The 18,487-nt window shown below is 38.8% G+C and overlaps 1 non-coding gene across 1 annotated transcript; it reads left to right on the forward strand.

Moving 5' to 3' along the window:
* Positions 1–1,222: 1,222 nt before the first annotated feature.
* Positions 1,223–1,329, forward strand: LOC142177731 (small nucleolar RNA R71). The gene has a single exon (XR_012706290.1). It is a non-coding gene; the product is annotated as a small nucleolar RNA R71 (small nucleolar RNA).
* The last annotated feature ends 17,158 nt before the right edge of the window (positions 1,330–18,487 follow it).

Below are 18,487 nucleotides of genomic sequence, written 5' to 3' on the forward strand. Positions count from 1 at the left end.
CCTCCCATAGTACATGGAATGGTGAAACTACCTGGGTCACCAAGTTTTTGTGGTAGCTTATTTTAAAGTATAGCACTGTATTTTTCAGTAAGCATTACTATAGAAACTTCTTCAAGTTTCCTATTACTTGATAAAATTTCTTTTAGAAATTTGGCATATGAAAGCATTTGCAATAAAGCATCAGTAAAAGGAATGTTAATGTGAATTTGTTTTAAAATCTCCAAAAACTTTGCAAATTGATTATCAAACTTTTCTCTTTTCATCTTTTGTGGAAAAGGAATTGTAACAGGGAAAGGAGTCAAATTTTTAGTATTTTTTTTCTTGGCTTCTTTCTCTTCTGATGGTTGAGAGGGTGTCTCAACATTCTCACCCTTGTCTACCTATTGTTCTGATTGATTCTTTTCTTGTCTGTTTGCATAGAGTTCATCAAGATTCGTACCTGACCGTAAGGTAATGGCCTTAAGGTGTTCTTTTAGATTTTTCTCTGTATTGCTTGGTAAAGGACCTTGAATCTTTTCAGACACAAGAGTTGCCAATTGGCTTAACTGAATTTCAAGATTTTTATAGCTGAATTTTGACTTTCCATTTTTTCATCAGTAACCTTAATGTACTTGTACAAAAGGTCATCAAGACTTGGATGGCCTTGTTGAGGCCTTTGCTGATATGGAGTTGCTTGTTGATAAGGCCTGGAATTTTGTTTTCCACGATTTTGATTTTGATATCCGGTTGGACTCTGTACCTGTTGCTTTTGGTAGTTTTGAGAGTTTTTAGCACCATTTTTATTGCTCCATTGAAACCCTGGATGTTTTTGTGCTAATGGACTTCCAAAAGGATATGGCTTGTATCTGATGACATTGACATGTTCATCATTTTGATTGGTTGTTTGATATTCGTGGTTTAGATGGTTTCCTCCACACATGTCACAAGCCTCAGACTGGCTTGGTTGTTATGTATTTACCTAAAAAGATTCAAACTTTTGTGCCAAAGAAATAATCTGTTGTGTTAGTGTGTTTAAAGATCCACATGATTTACCGTAGCAGCCTTCTTGATGATTACATGCTCAGATGGCCATTGGATGATATTTTCAGAAATTTCATTAAGCAGTTGCAATGCTTCTTCTGTGGTCTTTCCCATTATGGAACCTCCTGCAGCTACATATATTACATTTCTAGAAGAAGGTTTTAACCCATGATAGAAAATGTACAACTGCATATGCCCAGGAATGTCATGGTGTGGACATTTCCTTAACATTTCTTTTAATCTTTCCCAAGCTTGATAAACTGACTCAGTGTCAGTCTGCAAGAAGTTAGATATATCATGTCTTAACTTTGTTGTTTTAGCAGGAAAAAATATTTATTCAAGAATTTCTGAGTTATTTGGTCCCATGTGGTAATAGACCCTTGCGGCAAACTTCGTAACCAAATATTGACCTCTCCTTTAAAAGAAAAAGGAAATATCACGACCCAAAACCCAACTAGTCGTGATGGAACCTAACCCAACCCGCTAGGTAAGCCAATTATCAACCATTCAATTCCAATAACAATTATTAAAGCAATTTAAGTAAAGAAAAATATAAATCTTATACATTCCCCAATAACTAGTAGTACAAATCATGAGCTTCTAAGAATAGAGTATACAAAGCTGGTATAAAGTAATACATTATCTGTTTGAAAAGTACATAAACAGAGTTTTACATATCTAAAGCTACCACGAACAAGAGGCAGCTACAACCGGGACGCAGGTACATCCTCAATCCATCTCCCATCGATCACAGCAACATCAACAGCCAACATCTCCACGCAAGGTGCAGAAGTGTAGTATGAGTACAACCGACCCCATGTACTCAATAAGTAACAAACCTAACCTTAGGTTGAATGTAGTGACGAGCTAACACAAGGTCGGGTCCAATACCAATATCCCACAATATTTCATAACAGCATAATACAAGTAATAAAAGATGTATCTCAGAAGTAAAATGCTCATATTATTCACAGTTCCAGAAAATAGTCATGCTTTTCAAGTATCTTAGTGAAAACTCAAATCTTTTACCGAAAATGCCAAAAATATGACTGTAATTTTTCCAAATATTCTTTTCACAATAAATAAGATATTTCATTTTCTTTCCAGATAACAAGTGTGAAATACCTCTCTATGCCCACATATCAATGTGTGTAAAAAGTCATGCATAATGTGATACCGTACAGCATGAGGAAAAATGCATCTCTATGCCTGCATGTCATGTGTGCATGTCAATGCCATGTATCTCAGAGATGAGTCATGTACTCACACTACTCGATCTCACTGTCTCAAACTTTCCATTTGTACTGTATATGGCCCATACGGCCTAGGGAAGATCCATCTCGGAATATATATATCACTGACCATCAGTCACTCAGTACCGAGGAAGGCCAATCCGGCCCCATGGAGAAGATCCATCTCCAAGTATATAAATACTTCGGACAAGATCCATGTCCAGGGAACATCCATCCCTCAGTATACTCAACCACGCTCAATGGGGGTGTACAGACTCCGGAGGGGCTCCTTCAGCCCAAGCGCTATAAACCGCACGGACAACTCATGTGCTATAGTACAATATCAGAATCAATCAGGCCTTTGGCCTCACTCAGTCATCAATCTCTCCGGTCTCTCTCTCACGGGCTAACAATATCATGAAACTAGCCTGGAAATGATCGTATGATGTATCAATAAATAACAACAGAGACTGAGATATGATATGCAATGAAATGAGTATGACTGAGTATGAAATTTCAATTCAAACAAATAATTCACAGTAATATGACCTCTATGGGTCTCAATAATATTGGCACATTGTCTCAGCATGATTTTTAATATGATTCTCAGCTCAATTTCTTTAACACATAAAATTGCATGGAAAATGCCAAGATTATTTGACTACAAAATTTCACGAAAACAATTACGTCAAAATATCTATGGTGCACGCCCGCACGCCCGTCACCTAACATGTGCGTCACCTCCAAACAATTCACATAATATGTATATTCGGGGTTCATACCCTCAACTCCAAGATTAGAAGAGTTACTTACCTCGAACAAGCCAATACCAATGCCGAGCAAGCTAAACAATGCTCCAGAAATTCTATTCTGCACGTATCAACTTCCGAATGGCTCGAATCTAGTCACAATTAATTTGATTGAGTCCACACAATTATAGGAATTAATTTCATATCAAAATACTAATATTTTTTCACAAAATCTGAAATTACACTCCGAAAATTGCCCGTGGGGACCACGTCTCAAAATCCGACGAAACTCACAAAATTCGACAACCCATCCAATTACAAGTTCAACCATACTAATTTCACTCAATTCCGACTCCAAATCGATGTTCAAAACTCAAAAATTCGTTTTATGAAATTATAGGGAATTTCCTTCGATTTCTCTTATTTCTCTTGAAGATTCGATAATCTTACACCAAAAATGAAGATTAATTCATAAAATATAATCACAAGGGAGTCAAGAACACTTACCCCAAAATCCGAAAATAGGTGAAAATATCGAACTCGCGAACTTAAAGGGTTCTGCCCAGGCTTTTGCACCTGCGGAGCCTGGGCTCGCACCTGCGCACCCGCTTCTGCGGAAAAATGTCGCACCTCCGCTGCCTGGCTTCCTTGCCATTTTCCGCTTCTGCGAATCCCTGTCCATATCTGCGCAATCGTAGGTGCAAAAATCCCATCGCACCTGTGACCTCTGCTAACACCCTCCAACTCCGCACCTGCTCTCGAGCTGCCGCACATGCGGCATTGCACCTGCGGCCAAGACCCTCGCAGGTGCGATCATACCAGAAAGGCTACAACTTCAGCAACCTCACAACTCCAATTTTTGATCCGTTAATCATTTGAGGCCTCAACCCAAATACACCAACAAGTCCCAAAACATACCACAGACCTACTCGAGGCCTCAAATCACATCAAACAACATAAAAATGACGAATCATACCCCAATTCAAAATCTATGAACTTTGAACTTTGAAATTCTATATCTTGTGCCGAAATACATCAAATCAATCCGGAATGATTTCAAATTTTGCACACAAGTCATAAATGACATAACGAAGCTATTCCTATTTCCAGAATCAGATTCCGACCCCGATATCAAAAAGTCAACCCCCTCGGTCAAACTTTCCAAAAATTTAACTTTCTCCATTTCAAGCCTAATTCCACTACGGACCTCTAAATAATTTTTCGGATACGCTTTTAAGTCCAAAATCACCATACGGAGCTACTGGAATCGTCAGAACTCGAATCCGAGGTCATTTACACATAGATCAATATCCGGTCGACTTTTTCAACTTAAACTTTTCATTTAAGAGACTAAGTATCTCATTTCACTCTAAATTCTCTCCGGACCCGAACTAACTAACCCGATAAGTCATACAACAGCTATAAATCACAAATGGAGCAGTAAATGGGGGAACGGAGCTGTAATACTCAAAACGACCGGCCGGGTCATCACAGAAAATAACCTTAACTTAATTGCTTCAGGAGGTACTCCATTATAGTTAGCAGTTTCAACCAATTCTAAGAAGTCAATTAAATGACTATGTGGATCTTCACTTAGATCACCAGTGAAGATGCAAGATTGTTGAATTGTTTGAATCAGTCCTGTCCTGATTTCAAAGTTGTTGGCTGCCACTGGGGGTTTCCTGACACTAGATTCATAGTTAAAGCGATCGGGTCTAGCATAATCCCTTAGGATTCTGTTTGCTGGTCTTGGCGCCACTTCATCAAATTGCTCCTCTACATGAGCTGGTGGTGGAATTTCTAGTGGATTGTTATCATATTCTAATTGATGCTCCATTCTCTCACAAGTTATGCTTTGAGACGATATTTGTCCTTTCCTGCACAATCGTAAAGTTTTTTCAATTTCAGGATCGTAATTGGCCAACTCTTTTGTAGAAGAGCGAGTCATAAACTATCTGAAATTAAAGTAAAATAAAGACAGTTCCTAAAGTAGTAATAGGTAATTAAAAAAAAGAAATTAGTACGGTAATATTATAATTAACTAAAACAGTAAGTTGTAAGTTTGTAACTAACCATCAAAAGAAATAATATAATACTTATTATATTATATGGAAAAAAGATTTAATAAATAATAGTGGTTAGAAAGAAACTGCAATGATTCATTAATTTAACAAATTTATAAAATATAAAAAAGGCTTCAATAATAAATCAAGTACGCTGAAGGATTGAAGTACTATCAATTAAAAAGATTGAAACAATACAATATTATTCTACAAAAACATAGTACAAGTAATAGTTATAGTAATAGTAATATGAATAGTACAAAGGATACTTTTAGTACTAGAATAGTAAAAACAAGTACTTACAATTATAATAGTAACAAAAATAATAAAATATAATAAAGAAAAACGACGAATACAAAAATAGTGAGATTGTGAATCACAAAACGATTATATTATACTATTATGTAGATGTTAGTACTAACAACGATAATATAATAATAAGATATAAAATAAGGTAGGTTAAAGTACTGATTATGAGGGATTTGTTTTTAACAATATTATATAAAAATGCTCCTAACAATAGTAACAGTTATGATAGTAGTATTTAGGAGATAAAATTTTGAAAGAAAATTAACAATAATAATAATAATAAATTCTCAAATTAGTAATAAAATATTTAATCTGAAGTAGACGTGTGCCAATCCTCGGTAACGACACCAAAAATTTTACGAAGCTAATGCGTATAGGTTTTTCTGCTTTACCCTGTCAAATTCTAGTATAGTTTATGATATTGTCCCACAGAGATTGGAGAATTTAAGCTACAGACTTGTAATATTTTGATTACTATTTGAGAGAATCAAATTGATGAAAGGTGTGTTTGGAATTATAAATTAAGATAAATTTCTTCCGAAAGGTTTATATTTAAAAAGAGTTGGGAATCGTTGAATTCACTTAATATATCATTACAATAAAATCTCAGTTTTATACGTATTTCTCTAAAGAATAATTGCTTATTGCTAATACAATTATATTTTTACACTAAGAAATAAATAAATAATTAACACTTCGTGAGGTTATGTTAATTAATTAATTTAAAACTAGTGACGATTAAACTAAAATATCTTGCCTAAATTGTGCTCAAGCGCAGTAAAAACTTCGTGAGAATATTTTTACTAGAAAATCAATAGTCTTGCCTTCAACAATTTCTCTGTGGGAATTAAAATTGAGGAAAGCAAGATTACAAATTTGAAATAATAATCTTACTAAAAATTACTCCCACACTAATATTCTATTTATCAGTTATTATATATTAATTTTTCTCCGTGAGAATTACAAAACTAATATAAGAATAACTTAGATATAAAATATGTAGATGTGATAATAATGATTAAAAAATCATCATTCCATCACAGTATGAAATGTAAATAGAGTTTCAAGCCAAGAATATATTGAAACTGAGATAGTATTATAATTATATCAAGTTTCATCAACTATCCCAATAAAAAAAAATTACTCCATTATGAAGTAAGAAAAGCTAACAAATACTATCAAAAGACTAAGAATATTTTTACCACAAAGAAAAAGACTAGAGAAAGAGACCAAGATTACTCCTCTTTCTCTTTAAAAACTTTAGAAAACTAGATAGGAAATTTGATACAAAGTGGGATCCCTTTCTTCTACAAACATATGCCTATTTATAGGAGAATTCCTAGAGGCCTTGGTGAGAACTTGCAGGATCATAACAATATATCATATGGCCTTGATGAGAATTTGACATGGCAATTTGTCATGAAAGTTTGGTAAGAATTTGTCATAACTTTGTATCTCTTGACTTTGTGTAGTCTTAGATGAAGTTGTTACACATGCATCCTTCTTCCTTGAACTTTAGGTTCTTTCTTTTTCTCTTTTACACTCTATTCTTATTCCTGCAAGAATTGTTAGAAAAGTGCGAGAATAGAAAATAAATTGGTCATGATTTATATTTAAAATAATATATTTTTATATTAAAATGTATGAATAATTATATCCATCACCTACTCGAGGCCTTAAATCACACATATTAACATCAAAACCACGAATCGCACCTCAAATCAAACTAAATGGACTTTGAATCTTTCAACTTCCAAAACTCGTGTCGAAACCTTCTAGAAAATTTTAAATGCAAATCTGAGCATATGCCCGAGTCCAAAATCACCATCCGAACCTAACGGAACCATCATAACTCCAATCCGGGATCAAATACTAAAAAGTCAAACTTGGTCAACTCTTCCAACTTTAAAACTTCAATCATGAAATTTATCCTTCCAAATCAATTCCGAATAACCTGAAAACCAAAACCGACGATTCACACAAGTCATAATACATCATACGATGTTGTTCAAGACTTCAAACAACAATTTAAATTATTGATTAAACCTAGTTAGGAGGATAATCGATAGAGGTTCTTCTAAAGACCAATTCACTACGCATTCTTGCATATCTTCACGTGCTTAAATTGGTTCATCTCGCGAGGTTGAGACTTAATCGAGAGAGGAGTTTTTTTTTGAACGTGTGAACTAATAATTGAGTGAAATTGAGAGACTCATTTAAATATTATAAGTGAATTATCTAGAGTTAGATTTCAAATAATTATCTTGCACCTATCCTATCAAAACCCTATCTTCTCCCATTGATAACCTTCTTTGCGTGTTCCTTGTTTCGATTGTCATTAGTCAATAATTTTAGACTCTTAGTTAATTTTAGTTAGAAATCATATAAATCTCAATTGTTGATCATATTGGATAGCAACAATGCTAGAAACTACGAGAATACTGTTTAAATCCAATCCATGGGGATACGATATTATACTATACTATATTTGATTAGCGATCATAATTTAGGTGTGTGTTTTGAGCTCGTCAATGGTTCGTCATTATTTAGCATTGGACATATCTCTTTCACCTCATTATTTACTTGTTTGTCATCTTAAGGTCATTAGCTAAGTTCATGATTCTTGGGGACTTAACATCAAAGTCATTTGAATTTATTATTTTAGAAGCATATATATACTCCGATTAAAAACATTGGAAAGCCTTAATTTCAACGTCATGCCTATTTGTAAACTTGAACGTCTATAATGTTACCATAATGGGAATATCGTGGTATGCGGAACTACACATGTGAAGAGACTACATGGATAGCATATAGCCATTTGACTCCCAAAAACATTTCAAATAAAACATTTCATGAAAGTCTTTTCTTTCCATTGTCCCATGGGTCATACAATACCTCATAATTTTCATTTTGGCAAGTGGCCACAAATGTAATATCATTCTTGGCACATTGGCCGTATTTTATATTTCATGCTCACCTCTTTCACTTTCAAGCACCATCATGGATTATCAACGATAAGGCATTTCAAATCAAGACTTTAAGTACACATATGAGCAATTAAGAGTTTTAGGTACAATGAGTTTTCTTTCACAATATTGGCTTAATAACTTTCATTTGGAACAAGACTTGAAGTCATAACGTTTTAATACACAACTCATACTTTGAACACATTCTCAAATGATAACATAATATGACAAGATCATTCGGAACACACTTTGAACATACGTCTTCCAACACAAAGCTTATTCGGAATAGTCAAATTGATTATGAATAACCCATACAACTATTTACCAACAATTTATCTCACCATTATTCTTAAAGAATTTATAACTTCCAACATCACATGCATGACCATCCATCCACACCCAACCAACAAAAAATCCATCAAATAATCACCAAAAATCTCTATAATGGCTAAGTTTTAAAATTGGGAACTTATGGCTTCCAATCACCATATAATAAGTTTCAATACTTAATTTTTACTCATATTCTCATAATAAATCCATGCATTTAAGTCTAAGGGTATAGAATTACCTTTTAGAAGAAATCTTGCAAAATCCTCCCTTGAGTTCTTGAAGAAATTTCTTGAAAATCTAAGGATTTCATGGTGGATTGAGTTACTTCTAGTTTGGAAATGATAGGATTCACGCCAATACAATGGGAATTTCTTACCTTGAAGATGGAAGAAGTTGGGGGTCTTGAGAGAGTGGAGGAAAGCTCCAAAATTCGTCCAAGTGAAATGGGAAAAATGAGCCCCAGAAATGACTTAAAAGGACCTTTAGCTGGGGCACACCCAGTGTGGCAAAGTGAGCCTCACTTTGCTGTCCACTACATGCAAGGGAATACATGATCCACGCCCGGTCTGGCAAAGCGACCCTTGCTTCGCTGTCCGCCAAAATAACTGGGTGGTCTGACTTTAGTAATTTGATCATAACGTTTAGTAGGAATGTCCAAATAACGAACGGCTTGATGCTTTTGAAACTAGACTCAAAGGAATATGCTTTAGGGGAAAATTTCATGGAAAATATATTTATATTATGTGATTTATACCTATTCAAAGGCAGGTGTTTTGCAAATTAAGACACCTTTTTCACTTAATATTTCCAACTCATTTCAAACAACTTCTTCCCACTTACAAACCTCCTTAATATGTTCTAAAACACTTTCCATATGTATTTTCATGTCAAAATAATGTGGTTATATCCTTTAGGTCTTATTTAGTACTCAAAAATATTATTCCCAATTATCGTTGTTGCCCTATAAAGTCTTAATCAATAGAAAAATTTTACGGGATCTTACACTCAGCCGATATCTATTCATCCTTATAGAATGACATCTGCAGAGCTGAGAGAGTTGAAAGATCAACTGATGGATTTGCTTGAAAAAGGCTTTATCAGACCTAGTACATCACCATGGGGAGCACCTGTGTTATTTTTAAGAAAGAAAGATGGTTCCATGCGGATGTGTATTGATTACAGGCAGTTGAATAAGGCGATGATCAAGAATAAGTACCCGCTCTCGAGGATTGATGATTTTTTTGAGCAATTGCAGGGTGCCAGGTGTTTCTCGAAGATATACTTGAGCTCTGGGTACCATTAGGTAAGGGTTAAAGAGAAAGATATTCTGAAGATAGCATTCATGACCAGATACGGGCACTTTGAGTTTTGTGTTATGTCGTTCGGATTGACCAATGCCCCAGCAGTATTCATGGACTTAATGAATCGTGTGTTCAGACCCTTTCTAGATCTGTTCATGATTGTATTTATAGATAATATTTTGGTTTACTCTCGTTTAGAGGCTGAGCATGCAGATCATTTGCGTACTGTGCTTAGAGTTTTACAAGAAAGGAAGTTGTACGCAAAATTCTCTAAATGTGAATTCTGGTTGAATTCTATAGCTTTCCTTGGACATATTATTTCAGGTGAGGGTATCCGGGTTGATACACAAAAGATTGAGGCAGTAAAGACTTGGCCTATACCCATGACACCGACAGAGGTTCGTAGCTTCTTGGGTTTGGCAGGTTATTACAGGAGATTTGTAGAGGGCTTTTCTTCTCTTTCAACACCATTGACAAAGTTGACTCAAAAGGCAACTAAGTTTTAGTGGACTGATGCTTGTGAGCGGAGTTTCCAGGCATTAAAGAATAGATTGACTTTAGCACCGGTTCTGATACTCCCAGAGGGAACCGATGGTTATGTTATATATTGTGATGCTTAGAGCAATGGATTGGGTTGTGTATTGATGCAGCAGGGTAAGGTAGTCACTTATGCTTCTAGGCAACTAAGAAAGCACAAGAAGAATTACTCGACCCACGATTTAGAGTTAGCTGTGATGATTCATGCACTAAAGATGTGGAGGAACTATTTGTATAGCATTCATGTTGATATTTATATGGATCATAAGAGCCTTCAGTATATCTTCAAGCAAAAGGAATTGAATTACGTCAGAGGTGATGGTTGGAGCTACTTAAAGACTATGATGTTGATATTTTATACCATCCAGGGAAGGCGAATATAGTAGTTGACGCCCTCAGTCATAGATCTATGGGTAGCCTATCATATTTATAGCTAGAGAAGAGTGAGATATACTGTGAGATTCATCAGCTAGCTAATCTTGGAGTTTGATTACTAGATTCAGGTGATACCAGAGTTACTATTCAGGACACGGAAACATCCTCTTTAGTAACTGAAGTGAAGGAACGCCAGTATGAGGATCCTGTGCTAGCTCATTAAAGAGATATATCCCCTCAAGAGGAGAAGATACTATTTGAGATTACAGGAGATGGAGTCCTCAGATATCGAGGTCAATTATGTGTTCCTAATGTGGCAGGGCTGCGCCAGCAGGTTATGGGAGAAACTGTCACGCCCCGAACCTAGGAGCGAGACAAGCACCCCGTGCCTCACCTAACCTGGCGTACCAAATTACGACTAAGGGACTCTGAACACATAATGTCATACTTTGGCCATGGGGCCACCTTGCAAGACAATTTGCGAAGCAAAATATAAAACTGAATGGAAACTAGCACTAACTAAATATCAATATAAAGCTAGGCCGACAAGGCCGTCATAGCTACTACAGCTGACAAACCACCAATTTATACAAACCCAACATACTGCACTAACCAACAGGATATGCCTACAAGCCTCTACTGATAGATGTACTGTGATCGGAACAGGGCCCCGACCTACCCATAACATATATACAGATATACATAAGATGTACACAAAACTCTAGTCCTGGCAACTCCGAAAGACGTGGAGCTTACCGATCAGGCGGAACTCGGAAAACACCTACTGAGGAGGTCTACCCGTCTGTCTGTCTGAACCTGCACGCATGAAATGCAGCGCCCCCAAAAAAGGGACGTCAGTACGAAATAATGTACCGAGTATGTAAGGCAATAAAATAACTGAAATCTGAAACTGAACTGATAATATGATAACTGAAATTAACTGGGAGTCAAAGATGATCTGGAGATATACTTACCTGCTGATACTGACTCAACTCCTTCAATATAGTAAGTAAAATAATTGTACGGCCTTATAAGGCTCGGTATATATAACTGCTCTGCCATAGTAGGCTCGCTCATAGGCGCTCGGCCATACTAGGCTATGTATCTCGACCATGCTGGGCTCGCTCATAGGCGCTCGGCCACAGTAGGCTCGGTATATAACTTTCCATCTGATCAGAAGTTGCCCAATAGGGGCCTGCCCATCGATTATAGCTCGATGGTAATGAAAATACTGTAATACTGTATATATAGGCTTGCTGCTCTCTTGACTGGAAGAAGACAATACTAAAATTGAATATAGAGTCTCGATAAGGAATAATATTGTAACTTATGAGACTAGAATAGTGTGAATAAATTCATGAATATGAACTTCTCTTTTGTCTCATTACTAACACATGTAGCTACGAGATCATGCCAAAATGAAGGAAGGCTTAGCCTTAACATACCTTATCACAATCTTTTCAATCACCAAGTTGAACTCACCTCTTCGCACCTTAATCTACAAGAATGATAATAATACTATCGTTAAGTTACGAAAGGTACAACTATCGCACAACGAACGACAAACCTATTTTGTATTAAAACGGGCAGCATCTCCCCTATAATATGCCCTTCCTCCAACTTCAAGATAACACCAACAATACAAGGACAGAACAATAACAACATATATACATCATTTTCCAGCCCTATATACACCATCAAATACTACAAAACAGCCCAACACACCCCAATCTCTTCGTACACAAAACGACCACCGTAGTAGTGTCAAACGACCCGAAAATGTTATGACGAACGACCAGCCAACCACCCTACATTTATACGGTGTTTATAAACCCCCTTCCTCCTCCAAAACTCCACAAAATAGTAATAAAACACGCAGCCCAATAGCAATACAAAACAGTCCACAAAACAGTCCGCTACAAGTGAATAACTCGAACTCACGGCTTCCGATCACCATCCCGTGAGTTCTTACAAGTATAGAACGACTTACCATGAATTTACAGAAGAAAAAATGGATGAAAGAGAGCAGTAAACTCACCTTATTTGTTGGATAACTCAGCTCCTATCTTGGTTCTTCAAACTCTAAGTTTTACCTCCAATTGGAACTTGAAAGGGAGAGAAAATCAATTAGGGTTTGTGGGAAATTTTTGGGAGGATTCTTTGCAGAGCTTATGTCTGGTTATTATGCTCTATTTTAAGTCTAATATATGAAGAAAATAGGCCCTTAAAAGGCCTCTTTGGACGACCCGAAATGGCCCATTTTTGGGCTTTCATTTAAGCAAGTAGGTGACACACCTACTTGTCACCTAGCAGCTTGCGCAGTATCGCAAAAATGCACATATCTCTCTACTCCGATGTCGTATTGACAAATGGTTTAATGCGTTGGAAAATAGACTCATAGATCTTTAATTTGATGTGTGGAACACACCATAACTCTAAGTATATTGGGAGAAAATTGCAGTTACATTTGACCCAAAGTTTCAGTAAAACTTATGAATGTAACTTGTGATGACTTTCATCGACTTTTGTTCCACAACTCGCTTGACTTAAAAACATAACACACGGATGTAATACGACTAATATAAATCATAACATAATCTCTTTATCATGTTAATCACCCTAGTCTCACCCCAAAGGTACATGTTATAACATTCCCAACTTGTCGACTTTCGATGAAACATTGTTTTATTTAATTGCTTTAGCTTCTGAACTGTCCAACCCTCTTTGTACTTGTTGTTCATGATCTTCAATATTTGTAACCTCAGAGGTAACATGATTAACTTACTTTATATACTTTTAAATATTATCTCATTTTTTTGTCCTACATTAGTTTACTTACGACGCATTTTTACATACGAAAATATAGGGTGTAACATCACTCCCCCTTGGGAACATTCGTCCTCGAATGTTTACTCTTGGAGACTTTGGAAACTTTTTCCAGAGTATCCTTCGTACACTAGGTTAAAACCAACCTGCACGTAGCCAGAAACATACTATGCATGCCACACATGGCCAATCTTTATAAATAGCAGCGATTTGCCTCTGACATAATCCTGTCTCGTAGCCCTGCTACATCTGGAACACACAAACGACCCTTGTATCTGAGAACCCCATCTCCCTTGAGCTCTAACAATGGCTTCTTCTGCTGCGGAACTCGCTCTCTCAACTCGACCAACTCTGGGTCCTCGTACTACCTTTCCTTGACTTCAGCTATGAGGGATGGTTTTGCAGTGTTTTGGATTACAACTCCACCATCCTCAGAATCTACTAACCGAACCCCCAACGAAGCCAATTGATGAATATCTCTAGCTAATTGTCTTTTCTCGGGCTCTACATGTGCTAAGCTACCCATAGATCGGCGACTTAAGGCATCTGCTACAACATTAGCTTTCCCTGGATGGTAGAGAATGTTAACATCGTAATCTTTCAATAACTCAAGCCATCGCCTCTGTCGCAAATTCAACTCTTTCTGCTTGAAAATATATTGTAGGCTTTTATGATCAGTAAATATATCAACATGAACACCATATAAATAATGCCACCATATCTTAAGTGCATGGACAACCGCAGCTAACTCGAGGTCGTGGGTCGGATAATTCCTCTCGTGCTTCCTCAACTGCCTTGAAGCATATGCAATTACCTTCCCATGTTGCATCAGGACACATCCTAACCCAACACCTGATGCATCACAATACACGGCATAACCCTCTAGACCCTCTGGAAGTGTTAGAACTGGAGCTGAGGTCAACTTGTTCTTAAGCTCTTGGAAACTCCGCTCACAAGCCTCTGTCCATTGAAACTTAGTTTCTTTCTGTGTCAACTTCGTCAATGGTGCCGAAAGGGAAGAAAAACCCTCTACGAACCTCCGATAGTATCCTGCTAAGCCTAGAAAGCTACGAACCTCTGTCGGAGTGGTAGGTCTAGGCCAAGATTTCACGGCCTCAATCTTCTGAGTGTCCACCTTTATCCCTTCATCTGATACAATATGCCCCAAGAATGCTACAGACTTCAACCAGAACTCACATTTAGAAAACTTAGCATACAACTTACGATCACGGAGGGTTTGGAGTACCGCTCGCAGGTGGTCCACATGCTCATCCTCTGAACGGGAATAAACCAGAATATCATCAATAAATACTATCACGAACAGATCTAAAAATGGCCGGAATAGGCTATTCATCAAGTCCATAAATACAGCGGGTGCATTAGTCAACCCGAAGGACATGACAAGGAACTCGAAGTGGCCATATCGGGTCCTGAAGGCTGTCTTCGGAATATCTTTTTCCCGAACTCTGACCTGGTGGTACCCCGACCTCAAATCAATCTTGGAAAAGCATCTAGCTCCCTGCAACTGATCAAACAAGTCATCGATCCTTGGAAGTGGATACTTATTCTTAATAGTTACCTTGTTCAACTGCCTATAATCGATACACATCCTCAGCGAGCCGTCTTTCTTCCGCACAAATAGTACCGGTGCACCCCAAGGTGAGGTACTGGGCCTAATGTAACCTTTCTCCAGCAAATCTTTTAACTGCTCCTTCAACTCCTTCAATTCGGCAGGTGCCATTCTATACGGAGGGACGGATATTGGTTGAGTTCCTGGAAGCAAATCGATGCTAAAATCAATCTCTCGCTCTGGAGGAATACTTGGAAGCTCATCTGGAAACACATCTGCATACTCTTTGACTATGGGAATAGACTGAAGTGTAGGTATCTCAGCATCTGCATCTCTAACTCGCACAATATGATAAATGCACCCTTTTGCGATCATTTTCCTCGCCTTCAGATAGGAAATAAACCTACCTCTGGGTGTTGGTGTATTACCTACCCATTCAAGGACTGGCTCACCCGGAAAATGAAATTTGGCTACCTTTGCTCGGCAATCAACTGTGGCATAGCAAGCTGCCAACCAGTCCATGCCCATGATAGCATCAAAGTCCATCATCTCTAGCTCAACTAGGTCAGCTGAGGTCTGACGACTACAAATTGTCACCATACAACCTCGGTAAACCCGTCTAGCAATAATCGATTCTCCGACCGGTGTAGATACCGCAAAAGGATCACTTAGTATTTCAGGCACTATACCAAACTTCCTCGCGACAAATGGGGTAATATACGATAAAGTAGATCCTGGGTCTATCAAAGCATAAGCATCGTGAGAGAAAATGGTTAATATACCTGTCACAACGTCTGGTGAAGACTCCTGGTCCTGTCGACCCGCTAAAGCATAGATACGATTCTGATTACCACCTGAACTGGAACCTCTACCTCTACCTCGACCTCTACCAGCTGAAGACTGAGACTCGCGCCTTGAAGGATGCACGGACATAGATGATCCTGTTGCTGAACTCGCTGGTTGTGCCATTCCCCCAGAATCTCTATTTGGGCAATCTCGCATCATATGCCCCGGACGCCCACATGTATAACAAGCATCAGAACCTGCTCGGCATTGACCCAAGTGTCCTCTACCACAGATGTCACACCGCGGAGGAAATGACCATGTCTGCGCAGAACCTCGTTGTCGCTGCAAACCCGACGCCCGTGAGCTCTCACCTGGTCCTGACTGAGTATAGCGGTCATACCCGTAACCCTGTAACTGAGGTGGCGGAGGCCTAGGTGGCCGTCCGAAGTACTGGGTCCTATAACTACCCTGAGATTGCTCTTGAGACCTGGGAAATCTCATCCTCTTACGTTGCCCTTGCTCAGCCCTCTCTGTACCCTGCTGCCGACGCCTACCCCTTTCTATATTCTGGGCGAATGCCTGAATCCGGGAGATATCCATACTATCCTGCAATGCAGCGGTGGCACATGCCTCGGTTAACTCTGGGGCTAACCCTGCTATAAACCTGTGAATCCTGTCCCGCATAGTAGAAACTATGGATGGTGCATATCTGGCCAATGAGTCAAAACGGAGACTATACTCTCGAACACTCATATTACCCTGCTTGAGGGCTAGAAACTGATCGACTCGAGCCTGTCGGATCTCCCGCGGTAAGTACTGGTCAAGGAAAGCATCTGAAAAATTCTCCCAAATAGCTGGAGGTGTATCACATCCCCTGGACCTCTCCCATCCCTCATACCAAAGGATGGCTATATCTCGGAGTCGAAAAGCTGCTAGCTCAACTGCCTCTTTCTCCGTGGCATGCATAACACGAAAGATCCTGTGAAGCTGATCTATGAAATCCTGCGGGTCCTCCCTCTGATCTGTCCCCGTGAACTCTGGGGGACTCAAAGCAATAAACTCTCGGACCCTTGAACTCCCAGACCCCTCAGAAGTTCCTGCACTAGCTGATGCCCTAACATGTTGCTGGGTAGCTACCAACTGTGTCAACAAATGCACCGCACTCCTTAAGTCCTGATCTGATGGAAGTGGAGGGGGAACTGGATGTGCGGTTTCCCTAGGAATCTCCGTAGTTGGTGGAGGAGCCGGTAATGGCTGAGTAGGGGTCTCCCCTTGAGCCTCAGACTGGGCCCCATCTACTGGGGGTACCCTGTTGGTCCCCTCACCTACTACTGTATCTCTCCTCTGGCTAGCCGTAGTCTTCCTAGTCACCGTCATCTGTGCATGCAAACACCAACACATAAGTTTAATTCAAATTTCCTATAACTCAGTTCTATAGCACGATTTAGATTTCAAAGAAGTGTAACCAACTCCTAAATGCCCTGTAGTTCCTTGCTTATATAATGTGGTGCACAACACATCTATAAACAAGACCCTACTAGACACGGCTTGTAGACTCCCTAGGACAGAACTGCTCTGATACCAAGTTTGTCACGCCCCGAACCTAGGAGCGAGACAAGCACCCCGTGCCTCACCTAACCTGGCGTACCAAATTGCGACTAAGGGACTCTGAACACATAATGTCATACTTTGGCCATGGGGCCACCTTGCAAGACAATTTGCGAAGCAAAATATAAAACTGAATGGAAACTAGCACTAACTAAATATCAATATAAAGCTAGGCCGACAAGGCCGTCATAGCTACTACAGCTGACAAACCACCAATTTATACAAACCCAACATACTGCACTAACCAACAGGATATGCCTACAAGCCTCTACTGATAGATGTACTGTGATCGGAACAGGGCCCCGACCTACCCATAACATATATACAGATATACATAAGATGTACACAAAACTCTAGTCCTGGCAACTCCGAAAGACGTGGAGCTTACCGATCAGGCGGAACTCGGAAAACACCTACTGAGGAGGTCTACCCGTCTGTCTGTCTGAACCTGCACGCATGAAATGCAGCGCCCCCAAAAAGGGACGTCAGTACGAAATAATGTACCGAGTATGTAAGGCAATAAAATAACTGAAATCTGAAACTGAACTGATAATATGATAACTGAAATTAACTGGGAGTCAAAGATGATCTGGAGATATACTTACCTGCTGATACTGACTCAACTCCTTCAATATAGTAAGTAAAATAATTGTACGGCCTTATAAGGCTCGGTATATATAACTGCTCTGCCATAGTAGGCTCGCTCATAGGCGCTCGGCCATACTAGGCTATGTATCTCGACCATGCTGGGCTCGCTCATAGGCGCTCGGCCACAGTAGGCTCGGTATATAACTTTCCATCTGATCAGAAGT

Source organism: Nicotiana tabacum, chromosome 23 (assembly GCF_000715075.1).
Source record: "Nicotiana tabacum cultivar K326 chromosome 23, ASM71507v2, whole genome shotgun sequence".
Lineage (NCBI taxonomy): Eukaryota > Viridiplantae > Streptophyta > Magnoliopsida > Solanales > Solanaceae > Nicotiana > Nicotiana tabacum.